This window comes from Canis lupus, chromosome 7, assembly GCF_003254725.2.
Source record: "Canis lupus dingo isolate Sandy chromosome 7, ASM325472v2, whole genome shotgun sequence".
Classification (NCBI taxonomy): Eukaryota; Metazoa; Chordata; class Mammalia; order Carnivora; family Canidae; genus Canis; species Canis lupus.
In genome coordinates this window covers 19,555,083-19,569,917 of record NC_064249.1, presented here as the reverse complement: position 1 = coordinate 19,569,917, position 14,835 = coordinate 19,555,083, and the positions used below count along the sequence as shown (strand labels likewise).

The 14,835-nt window shown below is 36.1% G+C and overlaps 1 protein-coding gene across 10 annotated transcripts in view; it reads right to left on the bottom strand.

The window, feature by feature from the left end:
- The window catches only part of PLA2G4A (phospholipase A2 group IVA), a 151,606-nt gene that overhangs the window by 88,624 nt on the left and 48,147 nt on the right, over positions 1–14,835 (bottom strand). The window lies entirely within an intron of this gene.

The following is a 14,835-nucleotide window of genomic DNA, read 5'->3' as shown; positions in this document are numbered from 1 at the left end:
ACCTTCACCCCGGGACTATGATGGTGACAAGATAATGGGTTCAGGATCACGGTGCTTATCTACGTTAGAAAAATGATCCTAATTACTTTCTTTGCCAAACAAAATCATGAAACTCAGTGTGAGATAAATATTGTAGTTATGGGGTTGCCTTGGGTAGCTGTACAGGTTGTGCACTGAACAGCTCTTAAGGGTGAGTATTTATATTAGTAATCCACATATGTTTCTGTATTTATTATAGAAGTATTCAATCAGATGGAAGTGGACGTCTTAAGGAATGTAACAGCTTTTTCTTGTACATAAAGGCCTGCTGGAGTCAGGGCATGATGTGGGTGCCGTTTTAAATAGAAATAATCAATTGCAAATAAAGGAAGTATTTAAATTTCTTCCTACTGTGTATATATATACACATAACAATAAGGCAACTGACACTAAGCAGTGGAAACACTCATCATCCCTCCTTAGTGGTTCCATTGAACCCTTCACCATCTTACAACATTCCACACACTACATTTTATAGATGTAATTACACATTTATCTGTCTTTTCCTACAAAATTCAACAACTTGAGGGGAGTGATCAAGTCTTACTCATTTTTTATCTCTTCAGAACCTAACAACTATCACAATATTTAAAGGTCTCCGGTCTCCTAATGTAAAGAGTCAGTTTTTCTCTTTAACACATCCTCTCCCATGTGACCATTGTAATTCATAACCACAAAAACCAACAGTTGAGCAATGACTGCTAGGATCTCTGTCAAGCACTTTATACACTTTAGTCGCGTTCAAATCTCCTAAAGGCACTCTAAGGTAGGTGCTCTGTTTTGGTGTTGAGGTATCAGGAACTGAGAGATGTTAAGCAATCTAATATCCAGCTAGTAAGTCTCAGAGGAAGATCTGGCTGCCACATTGTTTTAATGACATCATGCTTTTAAGTGCTAAAAACAAGATCATAAGGTAAGCATTGCTATTGAAAGAGGAGTTGGGACTTAGAGTTATGGAACAGAGGAGGAAAGGATAGAGGGAGGAAGGGAGAGGGAGAGAGAGAGAGAGAGAGAGAGAGAGAAGAGGTAAAGAGGGAGGGACAGGGGAGAGAGAAAGAGAGAGAAAGAGGTGGTACAGAGATCCATACAAAAGATATAAAAATTGGGACGCCTGGGTGGCTCAATGGTTGAGTGGCTGCCTTTGGCTCCAGTCATGATCCCAGGGTCCTGGGATTGAGTCCTGCATCAGGCTCCCCAGAGGGAGCCTGCTTCTCTCTCTGCCTATGTCTCTGTCTCTCTCTGTGTCTCTCATGAATAAATAAAATAAAATATTTTTTAAAACGATATAAGAATTGAAAATAAAGGAAAAACAAAAATAATAGTTCTCAAATGATTGTTTTTCAAAGAAAAATTAAAATATATATATATATTTTTTAAGTGTGCCTTTTTATTGTAAAGTGGAAAGATCTACAAATGAAGTATAAGCATTTGGAATTGTCTTTTATTAAATTTTCTCACTTGTACTTTATGCATCATTGGTCAAAGGCAGCTGAGTCTCAAAAGAGGTACAACATAAATGCCTGGGGTTTGGATTAAAAATGCAGACCCTTGACCCTCCTTGCCTAAGACCCATGATCAGTAGATCTGCAGCGGCCCAAGGAATCTGCATTTTTAAACAAATATTCTAGCTGATACTGATGTAGGTCATCTTCTGTTCACATTTTTGATACCCTATTTTAGAGAAAAGGAAATAGGCAGCTATTGGAATTTTACTTATTATTTATTTTTATGGAAATATAATTGGCATATAGTATTGTGTAAGGCATCCAGTGTGTTGACTTGATATATTTACATATTGCAATCTCCAACTCAATGCTGATCTCTCTCAACAGGACCATGGAAGACAAACTAGAAAACAAAAAGGCTGAACAGGAAGGAAGGTAAGGGGAAATGGGCCAAAGAAGAGAAGGGCATTCTACATGGTGACTCTTCCCACCTCCTCAACCAAATGTTCCCTTTCCTTAACTGTGTTTCTGCCATGACGCCAGAGCTCAAGACTGCAAATCAGAAATAAAACTTCATATTTAGAATAGTGAGTGATGGAAGATCATAAAGAAAAGTATCTTTCCTCTTTTGAGTAGAAGTCAACATGTGATTTAAAGGAAGAGATTCCATTGTACTTCACATCAAATGTATAAAAATGTAGCCTGTCATCCCATAGGGTAGGTTCTTTCTCATGGGGCTAATGCTTTTTTTCTGTTTCCCCCAAACACTAGAAAACCCCAAACCAAGCAAAAAAAAAAAAAAAAAAAAAAAAAAAACAATCTAGAAAACAAAAAGTGCCTGGGAAGAGGAGACATGCAAATGTTAAACATCACTCATTCATTCAACAAATATTTGAACACCTGCTCTATGCCAGGAACTACCTGTCAAGAAGCAGTTTGGCTTTAACAGGCAGCCGAACACGAAACTGCAGATTTGAACTATGGAAGTGAGTCAAATGCTAACGGCCTAATTTTAGAGGCCAGGGTAAATAGGAGACAAGCAGATACACCACGCCAGTGACTAGTAACTCAGTCACTCAGATTATTACACACAAATAAAGTCAAATCGTAGGTGGAGAAGTTGCCTTTAAGGCTTGGTCTTCATCTGAATCTGAGGAAAGGAGGGAAAGGTTTTCTTGGGCCAAACAAGGAGGAGGAAGCAGAAAGCTAAGTTCCTTGGGAGAAACCATGTAGGAAAAGAAGCAGCAAGCTGAAGGGAGATAAGCATCTTCTAAGCCATTCCGGATGCTCAATCCAGGTTATACACTTTAGCAAATTCTAACTCTGACAAAAATGATAAAGAAAAGAGCATGCAACAAGATACCAACACTACACTTATACATCAAAACATCAACGGACTTTTTAAAGAAAATTAGAATCCAGTTCAATGCTGTCATTTTGGGTTCTTCTTTTCTCTTTTAAATACAATCAATATTCTACAACTCCTGTCAAGAGTGGTCGTTAACAAAAAAAAAAAAGAGTGGTCGTTGATTTAGCTTCTTCCCTTGCTTCATGAGCAAGAGACCTCAACGTTAAGATGTCAAAGGGTGCTGGACAGTGGAAAACCACTGACAGCTGCAAACTCTGATACTGCAATCAGCATCACGGCTAATCTTTGCAAGTCGAGAAACATCTGTAGCAGTGGTAGACACTGCAGGATGAAAAGGGAGTTTGGGGACACAAGTTTAAAATCAGACTACGATAATCACATAGCTCACTTTCTTTACATAATCTATAATCTTCGTTGGCTTTGGAAAGGGAAAGCTTCTTGGAAGCTTTGAAAAGAGAAAGCAGTCCATTTTGACAGCAAAACTAAGCCCAGTGCTTTAGAGATATGCGTGAAGGGGGAAAAAAGGCAAATGCAGGAAAAGAAATGTTTGGGGTTTTTTCTCCTGTATATTTATTTCATGGTTTTGTCAATTAATGCCTAGGGGGTAACTGGATGTTGGCTCACTGATTCAGCTTCCCTTGATTAGTTCCAGCCAAACAGGTGGTAAAGCCAAGATGTAATGTGTGGGCAAAGACTTTCTTCCATCTCATCCTTTTATCTAAATCTTGACAAACAAAAATGTTGGGGGTGTGGGATACAGATTTCTTTTGCTCCCATAAAGATGGCATGAAACTACATGCACCCGAAATAGCTTCAGAATTCCCGGGTTGTAAAACCTCTCATAAACTTTAGTAGTTTAAGGAGTGCCTGTCTAAATTAATAACAGGTCCATCTGTCATTTCAGCTTTGTCTGAGCAAAATATTATGTGATTCATGATAGAGGCTGATGGCAGCTTCTATACTCTGTAAGTTCTATTTAGATGTCCTCCATTTGCTTTCTCATATCCACTGTGCTCAGCAACTTAAACCCTCTTTAAATAAACCCTGCTTTAAATAAAGATGACCCATAACCTATTATAATTCTTGCAATGAACAGCAAAAAAAAAAAAAAAAAAAAAAAAAATCCCAGAAGGAATAGTCCTCCCAAATTCACAGCTAAAATATCACTTTCCAAATAGCTATTACTGCTGATGGTAAATTTAAAGTAGGTTTCTCAAAATGCAGTCCTTTACAGTATCTTCATAGAATCATCTGGAGTGTCAAAAATGCAAACACCTTGCATCTTCAGTCAGAGCCTAGGCTTAGAAATCTGCCTTTTTAACACTTGACCAGGTGATTCTTAGGTCCACAAGTTTGAAAAACATGGTTTAAAGCATATATTCTTAGAATTGACAAACAATGATACAAATAACACCCACAGAAAAGTAGAAACGTTTGGCATTGAAAAGTCAACAGGCTTACTGGCCTTTGGTCATGGACTTATTCTGCCCATAGACTATATTAAGCACAATCCAGTAATTCACTTCCGTTTCTTTCCAGTCTTTAAAGACATTTCCAAGTGACCACATGAAAACAAATCCAAGAATAAAGTACATGAGGTAGGTCAGTTGGCAATCTATATAAGGCTACAGGCTGATATTGAAGCATTCTGCTTCTATTGCCACCAAAATAGGAATACTGCAGTAAGACCAAAAATTAAAAAATAATTTAAGTAAATGCCTCTAAATAATGTCCTCAAATGTCCCTCCTTTGAAATATTTATGATTTTGTGATAATGCTAATTATGTGGAGAACTTAAAGTTTTTTGACTTAAAGGTTTAAAAACTTAGAGTGATTGACAAGTGATTGAAAGTGATTCACTTTCTCCATACTATACTGGCCGAGTGGCTGGCCAGGAAAGAGATTGTTAGCCTAATGATAAATGTAAAAATTTTAATAGCAGTTGGTTCTTTTTTTAATGTATAGTTTTTTGTTGAAGGATACTATACAGGCCAAAGAGTTAGAAGATTACAACTGTAGTCTGTTGAGTTTTCAGATCAAGATATAGAACATTAGCAGGACTCCAGAAACCTCACTCAATTCCCTCCAGAAAAGTGACCACTACTCTTCCTTCTATCACCAGAGAATATTTTTATCCACTTTTTATCTTTATGTAAATAGATACAATATGTACTACTGGGTCTGGCTTCTTATGTTCACCATTAAGTTTGTGAGATTCATTCACACTGACATGTGTACAATATTATTATTGATGTAAACTGCTCCATCGAATGCATATTCCATAATATGTTTATCCATTTCACTGTTGATGGACATTTGGATTGTTTCCAATTTGGGATATTACCAATGGTACTGCCATGGATACCCTTGGACATGGCTTTTGTTGAATACATGTTTACATACATATGTATGTTTCTTTTGCAAGATTCCTAAGAATGGAATTACTTAGGTATGAAATTGTTATGCCACAGTATGTATACCCTAATGTTAAGAGTCACACGGCAGCACATCCTTCCAGTACTTAATATTGTCAGTCTTGTAATTTTAAACATCTTGTGGCTGTATAAGGATATCTCAATATGGATTTATTTCACACATCTTTGATGACTATGAGGTTGATACTTATTCATATGTTTTTATTGGTCAGCTGGATATTCTTTCGAATGAAGGGCATACTCAAATCGTTTGTCAATTTTTTTTCTATTGGGTTGCCTTTTTGTATTGATTTATAGATTACCTTACATATTCTAGATATGAGTCCTTTGACAGACATACATTGCAAATATATTTTCCTGATTTAGGGTTTATCTTTTCTTTTCTTTAATGATGTCTTTTGATCAAAATAAATGCCTAAGAGTCAAGCATGTTCATCTGTTTTGTTATAGTTCGTGCTTTTTGTCTTTTAAGAAAACTTTAGCTATACCAGTGTTTGCACGGATTTCTTCAAAAAATCTCAGTTGTTTTACTTTTTAGATTTAAAATCCAATTAGAATAAATTTCTGTGTATTGTGTAAGGAGGGCGTTATTATTTTTTTCATATGTACAACCAATGGACTCGGCAGCATTTACTGGAAATACCACCTTTAATCCTTGCATTGCAATATAACTTTTGCACTAATGAAGTGGTCTTATGAATGCAAGTCTGTTTCTGGACTTTTATTGGTCTACCAGTCCATTAGTCTATTCATTGAAACTTACACTAATGCCACAGTCTTAATTACCAGAGTTTTATAAGAGATCTTGATGTCAGGTAGTATAAATCATCTTTCTTCAGCTTCTTCATGATTATTTTGGCAAGCATTTTATTTCAACACTTCAAAGATGTCATTCTGTTAGTTTGTGGTTTCTATATACTCTGTTGAGGAATCCATTCTCATTCTTTTGCTTTTTTGAATGTCTTTTTTTCCTCTCTGGATGCCTTTAGAATTTTTTTTTCTTTCTCTTTAGTTTCCAGAAATTTTACTGCAATACACCTAAGATTGGTATTCTTTGTATTTATCCTTGGTTCATCACACACACACACACACACACACACACACACACACACGTACTTTCTCCTTCCCAGTGCTTTTTATCATGCCCTGGATGTTCCTTCTGCTTTTGTTCTATAGTTTATTTCCCTTTTTGTTCTACATGTTTCAGTCTGGATATTTTCCACTAACCTACTCAGCTAATTAATTTCTTCTCTTCAGCTGTGTCCAAACTACATTCCACCTGTCTACAGAGTCTTTAATTTTTTTTATTTTTTTAAAGATTTTATTTATATATTCATGATAGACATAGAGAGAGAGAGAGGCAGAGAGAAAAGCAGGCTCCCCGCAGGGAGCCCGACACAGGACTCGATCCTGGGACTCCCAGATCATGCCTTGGGCCAAAGGCAGGCACTAAACCGCTGAGCCACCCAGGGATCCCCAGAGTCTTTAATTTTACTTACTGTGGTTTTAGTTGTAATATTTCCATTTGATTCTTTCTTATATATCTGGTTCTCTGGTAAAAATTCTCCATCTTGCCATCTATTTTCTTGAACATGTTAATCTTACTTATTTTAAATATTATATGTAGATCTACTTATTTTTCTTAAGCTTGTTTTTTGATATGTCTGGCAATTCTTAGCTGAATGCCAGATTTTTAATGAAAATTTGCATGGGAGATAGACCTCCACAGAGGACCCATTTTATCTTCTGGTAGGCAGTGAGAATAGGATGGATCTCCTCAATTTAATAAAAAATGGAATGGATTCAAATCTTGGTAAGGTTCAGCCTACCTCTTGTTCATTCCCACTGCTTAGTAGGCTTATGTCTGGAAGTCCTGATCTTCATTTTTTTTCCCCTATTAGCACTGTGAGGCTGCCAATATCTCTGTTTCTCAGCCTGTCGCCCTGCACAGATTGACTTTAGTTAGTGCATATGGTGAAGGCACTGTCTTTTCAGCTTCTCTGTGCTTCCCTTCTTCTATCAGAGATCTTGACCCTCAAATTCTAACTGGCTTAGTTGTGAAATGCAGTTTTTTCATCCCCGAGTCCTTCAGGATTGCCAAAGCTCTGTTGGATTCTCTGCCTCTTCACTGCTTGGCTACTTCCTATATCCCTATCTCCCTGTCACCCCCAAACCACCTAGATCCAGCAGTGGATTGATAGAGGAAATGGCTTACAGAATCCTGGGCTTACTTCAATGACTTCTCTTCTCTGGGATATTGGTCCTTCAAATCCTAGTTGACTCAGTGGCTTTTCAATCCTTCAGATATTTTTTTAAATTAATTGACTCTGTGTTTTCTAAGTTGCATTTAGGGGAAATGAATTCTCTTCTGTAAGTTACTTCAGCATAGTCCAATGACCATTGAGTCATTAACTTGACCAAATATATGCTAATCCCTATTCCTTTTATTTCCACTCTTCATATGACTATCAAAAAATTTCCTGCAGTTCTCAAGTCACCTACCCTAGCCCAAAATTTAATCTCTAAATATTTGCTTTGCCCTGGCCACATCTTCCCAACCTATAAACAAATATTGATCAATTAAAAAACAACTTCATTAATTTTGCCAATTCCTCAAGATCTTTCCTATCCTTAGCAAAGAGTTTAGAAAAATAAATGTAGTCTACATGGGGGCACCTGAGTGGCACAGTGAGTTAAGAGTCTAACTCTTGGTCTTGGCTCAGGTCATGTCCTGAGATGGAGCCCTGTGTCAGGCTCTGTGATCAACATGGAGCCCACTTGAGCTTCTCTCTCTCCCTCTTCCTGCCCCTCCCACTGTGCTCTCTCTCAAATAAATAAATACATTTACATCTTTAAAAAAAATGTAGTCTATACTTACTGCTTCCAATCCCATATCTTATAAAATTCCGACCTATCGTGCTCCACCTTGTTCTATTACGTAATCAGTTACTCTCCTTATTGTAGCTTTTTTCTTGGCTGTATCAAGATGTTATTGACATATAACACTGTGTAAGTTTAAGGTAGACAACATGATGATTTGATGCACATATTACCAAATGACTATCACAGTAGGGTTAGTTAACACCTCAATCATCTCACATAAATGCCATTTCTTTTTGTGATGAAAACATTAAAGATATACTTTCTTAGTAACTTCCAAATATATAATACAGAATTGTTAACTATAATCACCATGTTGTTATAAGATCCCCGGAACTTATTCATCTTATAACCAGAAGTTTGTAAAAAAAATAAAAAAATAAAAAAATAAAAAAATAAAAAAAAATAACTAGAAGTTTGTATCCTTTGATGGACATCTCTCTATTCCTGCCTCCCATCCCCCAGGTCCTGGCAACTATCTGCCCCTATTATAGCTTCAGTATAGAACTCAATGAACTTTTCTTAATGCAATGCTTTTTGTGCAAATAAAAGATATCATTATTTGTGATTTCCTACCTAGTTCTGTAAATATTCCCTCAGTATATCTGTCTCCAACATTTTCCCCCTCAGCTCACCACTAAATTGTGGGCTTTCATTTCACAACTCTTACAAATCCTTCAAAAAAGTCCTTCAAAATGAGGTGACCTCCTTCAAAAAAATTAATGCTCACATAGTCACAACCAATTTGTAAAGGAATTATCTTATAGATACAGTCTTAAAAAAACACACTCAGTAAGAACCCCTCAGATCATGAGAACACACATGAATCCTGCAGTTTGATTAATCTCAGATCCTTTATGTTGATTGTCTTCAAGGCTTAAATGGTGGTCATGATGCATTCATTCACTTCCTCAAGGCTGCAAGGAGGAAGTGGTATAAACATGACAAATGTGAGTATCTTCATCACATATTGCTGAGTAACATATATTTAAAGGCTTCCATTTTTTAAAAAAACATTCTGAATCCATTCTGGAAGTCCTTTCATCCTCTCTTGACTCTACCTTACATATAAATAGGATCTTCTCCATAATCTACATTTCTGAGCTCTCTCCACTCTGAGATTTTGAAACTGTTCTTAAATGCCTTGAAAATACCTCAAACCCCACATGTACAACGCAAATTTATTTTCTTTCCATTTTTCTTTCCTTACCTGCAAGGCAAAAGAAAAACAAACCAAAATAAACCAAAAACCTAATAATAAAAACTTGGTATTTTTTCTGACTTTCCTATTTTACCAGGAGCCATCATTTACAGCCATTAGCACTGGAAACACAAGAGTCATTCTTTTTTCCTCACAGCTCCTGTATCTAATCTCTCCCAGAGTTCCAGCTATTCCATCCCTAATGTGGCTACCACTTCGTGTTCCTCAAGCCCACTCAAAATATCACTGCCCCAATACCTTCACCTGGACTATTCACATAATCCCATAGTTGTTTATTTTCCCCACGTCCAAACCACTCTTCGTAACACCTCCACTATAATGCCACAATTATCTTTGTAAACCACACTTTTGTCCTTCACTAACTAAGACTGCAGGGGCAGGCCTAAGTGTGGTGAGAAAGGCCTGTAGGGCCCCCCCACACACACACTGGACTGCAGGTTCTCCTTCCAGTCAATGATTCTCCTCCACCATGCACTGCAGCATCACCCTTATGAGTCAACATTTAGGCCATGAGGCATCTCTGGAATCCACACATTTCCTTTGCACATTCCACACAGTCACATTGATGGCAAAAGCATCTGTTCTGAGTAAGAAAACATAGCTTCTCTTTTATTTGTGCATAGTCTTATGCTCTCTTTGGGCATTTTAGCTAATAACTAAACATTATTATGTTGTTGTCTTTGTCTCAAGAATATTCAAGGGTCCAAATACTGTACACATAAAGGATGAGTGGAATGAGATGTTCTCTCTGTTTTTCCCTTATCCATCTCACACATCCCTAAGTCAATTGTTCTGTTTTCTTTTCAGGTAAAATTGGCCACTATAAATCATGTTCCTAGAGGCTGCATCTATACACATCTGCATAAAATAAAAATAATTCCACATAAAGTTTCAACTTGCTGACTTAGGCATTATTTCCATCCTGAAATGAGGAAACTGAGGCTCCAAGGTATTTAGTAAGTTGAGCGAGGTCATTCAGAAACTAGATTTTAACCTAGACTTTCTGAAGCCAAGCTCCTTGCTCTTTCAAATATACCAACACTAATAACTCTTACCTATTTTTGCCTCTATTAAACTGCAAGCTCCATCATGGCAAGAATCACAGCCTTCCTATTCACTACTATGTCTAAAAGTCCAGCATAAAGTCTGAAACATTATAGGAACATATAAATATTGGAGTACTGGATGATGGACTAGCCCCAAGCAATACTGCAGAAAAGGCGCAACTGTCTTCCATTTCTAACTTCTCTTTACTCTTGGCTAACATGTCTCAACCTTCCTGGAGCTCTGCCCCACATATATATTTTATATATATATTTTTTAAGATTTTATTTATTTATTCATGAGAGACAAGGGTGGGCAGAGATATAGGCAGAGGGAGAAGCAGGCTCCCCACAGGGACCCTGCCACGGGACTCGATCCCAGAACCCTGGGATCATGCCTTGAGCCGAATGAAGGCAGATGCTCAACCACTGAGCCACCCAGGTGTCCCCCATTCATTTGTATTTTAATATAAGTCACTGCCAGTCATTTCTTCCAAGTACATTTGCATTTAACCTTTATTTTCAAGTTCCGAATGCAAAAATAATATTAAACCTGTGAATCCCAGCATGCTTCCCTTAACAACTCCAAGGAATAAGGTAGAGTGTCAGAGGACTTATTTATAGCTAGTAGCCCCTGCTTCCTCTAGCACAGGCTCAAAGTGGGAGTTGTTACAGCTGTAGATGCTGAAGGGCAGTCCCTGCAAATTGCTGGAAATGCAGAAGCTGGAAATGTTAGTGAAGAATTCAATGTAGTTTTATAAACAGAACTTTGGTGGTGATTCTGGATACATTGGAAAAAGAAGAGCAAAGCCCTTCCAACAAGACCAACATTGTCTAACTCAAAATAATCATAGACTACCTTTCCTTCATTTGAAATTACAAAGCAGTTTTATTAACACAATTTTTAAATCCCTTTATCAGGCAGGGTCTCCAATTTGAACTCTATTTTTTCATCTTCTTCTCACACCCTCAGATCTATAAAAGTGCTTTCTCAGGTCACATGTTTCCTTTTGTAAAGGGACACGAAACCATCAGAATGGAGCATCAGCCAAATGGATACCAGGAAGAAAGCCCAGCAGCATCTATGCACAACTGACTTGGTACAGCTTGAACTGACAATTGACTTAGTATGTTAATGAAATGGGCTACCATCTGGCATATAGTAAAAAACAAAACAAACAAAAACAATACGTTACTGTAAAGAAAGTTGATATTCACGAGACAAAACAGGAAGATAAACTCAAAACAACCCAAAGCTAGTGAAATGTCAATCTATAACAGAACTGAAATTTTTGTTGTTATTTGCATTGCCTTTTTACTTAAATCTCTGTGATACTTTTTTTGGAAGGAAACAAAAATACCTTTGTTATCAGTATCTATGTTTGGAATGTTTTTAAACATTTAGAATCTAGGAATGTTTCTTGGCATCTGCTTAGTTTGGAGAGAAAATGTAGTTCTGCAAAAAATTATTATAAAATATATTTATTTATATTATTAATGCTAGCTATATGGATTTAGCTGCATATATGCATTCTATCCTACACAAGAATAATTTTATTTTTCATCAAAGAAGGAGTTCTCAATCTTGACATTACTGACATTTTGGGTCAGATCATTGTTTGCTCTGGGATGCTGTCCCTGGGCTCTACCCACCCACTGCTTTTGATGCCAGTAGGACCCCCCCCCCCAATTGTAACAATTAAAAATGTCTCTAGATGTTATTGCCTAATGTACCCTGTGCAGCAAAACCACTCTCCTGCCCCTGTTTAGAACCACTAAACTCAAACAAGGCATCATCCTTGCTACCTGACATTTATTCACTAGCATAAACTGTTAAAAAATGGCCAGATTCCCTAATAATGTATACTATACATATTATGTCAGTCCCATGTTTGAAACCTTTTATGATTTTTTTTCTAAATTGAAATGTCAAAATGATGTAATAATAACATATTAAAATTCTACTTCCTTATCAAACCTATCTCAATCTCCATTCAAGCTGTGAAGTCTTCTGTGAAGCTTCCTGCCAACACTTTTCAAAATCAGTAACATCATATGGCCAAAATACACAATTAGTGAGAGTACACTTTTTTGGTTTGGTTGGGTTTCCAGAGTTATTCAGACCTACTTCATCTTTTCATTTAGACCACAAACAGGTCAAAGGTAAAGCTGCTGTACAAATAAGGATCAGAGTGAGGTAAGTTTAGTTTCAAGTCATAAAATATAATAGCTGCGTTATTTTTGGATTATTTACTTAATGTCTTTTTAAAAATGTTTGTAAAATTAAAATAAAAACAGCATATAACTTCTCATATTACTAAACTGAATAAATGAAGAATGTTAAGTTCTAAGAACGCTACTCAGCATTTTTGTTTATTTAACACATATTGTGTACACTATTCATCAAGAACCTTTCTAAACACTCTGTAATCTTATTTAACCCTCATTTTTAAAAGCCTATGAGGAAAGTATTATTATTATGCCCCATCTAACCACTGAGGCAATTGAGGCCTAGAAAAGTTAAGTAACTTACCCAAAATCATGGAGTTAATAAATAGAAAGGAGATGTGAATCCAGGCAAGCCAGTTCCAGAATGCTTGCTCCAATGTCTAACCCATGCTTCCCTTTGGGGATGGGACAGGCACTCAATAAAGTTATCTACCACAAGTATTATGTTTATTATTTTTTGTACTTCTTGAGGCACTGGGTGAGTATGAAATATAAACAGCAGATGCTCAGCATTTATTGATGAAGATGTTAATAGTGGACATTAATAATGGGTTATATATTTCTTTAACATTTCTTTTGCAAAGGTAAAAGTTCAAGGCTGTTATTTCATTTTGCATCTGCAGATTTGGATTAACCTTGTATGTCAACTTAAAATAATTTTGTCTAGAATTTTATCTAAAATATTTCATAAAATATGTATTGATGCATCTAGAGGAGCAAGAATAGAAGAGTATTTCTAAGGAGTAAGGTTTACAAAAATCCCCATACTATCCTTTGGCTAAGGTCACTAGTTATTTCAATTTCTATGTTATATAATTTTTATTTTTAAGAAAAATTTTAAAATATGAAAATATACTAAAATAACATATGATAAATGTTTTCACATAAATGTTTAAACTGAGAGCAGCAAAGTTATTCTCTTTGATATAAAAAGTTTAGGAGTAAACTTTTCTGAGGAAATTTAAAAAACGTTTAACTATTTTTAAATTTAATTCCATAAGATATTATATCACACCTTTTCAATACAGAAGTGATATAAATTTTTGGCAAGGAGAATTTACTTAGCATATGTAAAGAAGGTTGCATATCATTCAGTTTTTAAAAAGTTTTTAGAATGAAGGCTTTCTTTCACTTGGTAGAACATTAACATGTTAAAGTATACACATGAAAAGTGCATGAAGTATTTTAACACAAAGAAGCTCAAGTACAAGACATATATGATAAAAAAAAAAAAAAGACTAAGTAGGCTCTATTAGTGATAAGTCTTTAAAAGTAGGGAGGGAGGGAGCATGTGGATTGTGTCCCTATTAGTACTGGTAACATACTCTCCATTTTGATGGGAACCTGCTTTTTTATTTTATTTATTTTATTTTATTTTATTTTATTTTATTTTATTTTATTTTATTTTTTTAAGGATTTTATTTATTATTCATGAGAGACACAGAGAGAGAGAGGCAGAGACACAGGCAGAGGGAGAAGCAGGCTCCATGCAGGGAACCCAATGTGGGACTCAATCCCAGGTCTCCAGGATCAGGCCCTGGGCTGAAGGCAGTGCTAAATCACTGAGCCACCCAGGCTGCCTGGAACCTGCTTTTATTATCTCTCAAAAGCATTGTTACCAAATATACAACCGAAGTATAGCTGTTAATCTTATTGAATGAATATGGTGAAAATCCACAAAAGGACCGATTGATATTATCAAAATATCATAGGACATTATTTACTGTACTCATCAGACCTAGAAACACAAATATATACATATAAGACACACACACACGAAATCTTATGACATTTAAATAAAGATAAGAAGGACTAACTGTACTTCTAAAACATTTGGCCATTTAATAAACTACGTGACATTCTAAATGAAAGAACAACAGTAGTGCCCTCCTAACACAACCTATTTCCCAACTTCACAGAAAAGACAAGATAAGAGATCAGAGACAGGCATGTTCTGGAACATTTTATTCATCTTGAAATTATCTTTCATAAAAACTCCACTGGGAAACAGTTTCATTATACGTAAAATTTTTTAAATCTTGGGTGGATACTCAAAAACATTCCAAAAATATTAGTAAACTAGAATTCATGTTCATCATTAACTTAAGGGCTAATGCTAGGGAAATGTTTGATTCTGGAAAAATATATTTAAGGGTAGCAGGCTGCTATAGGC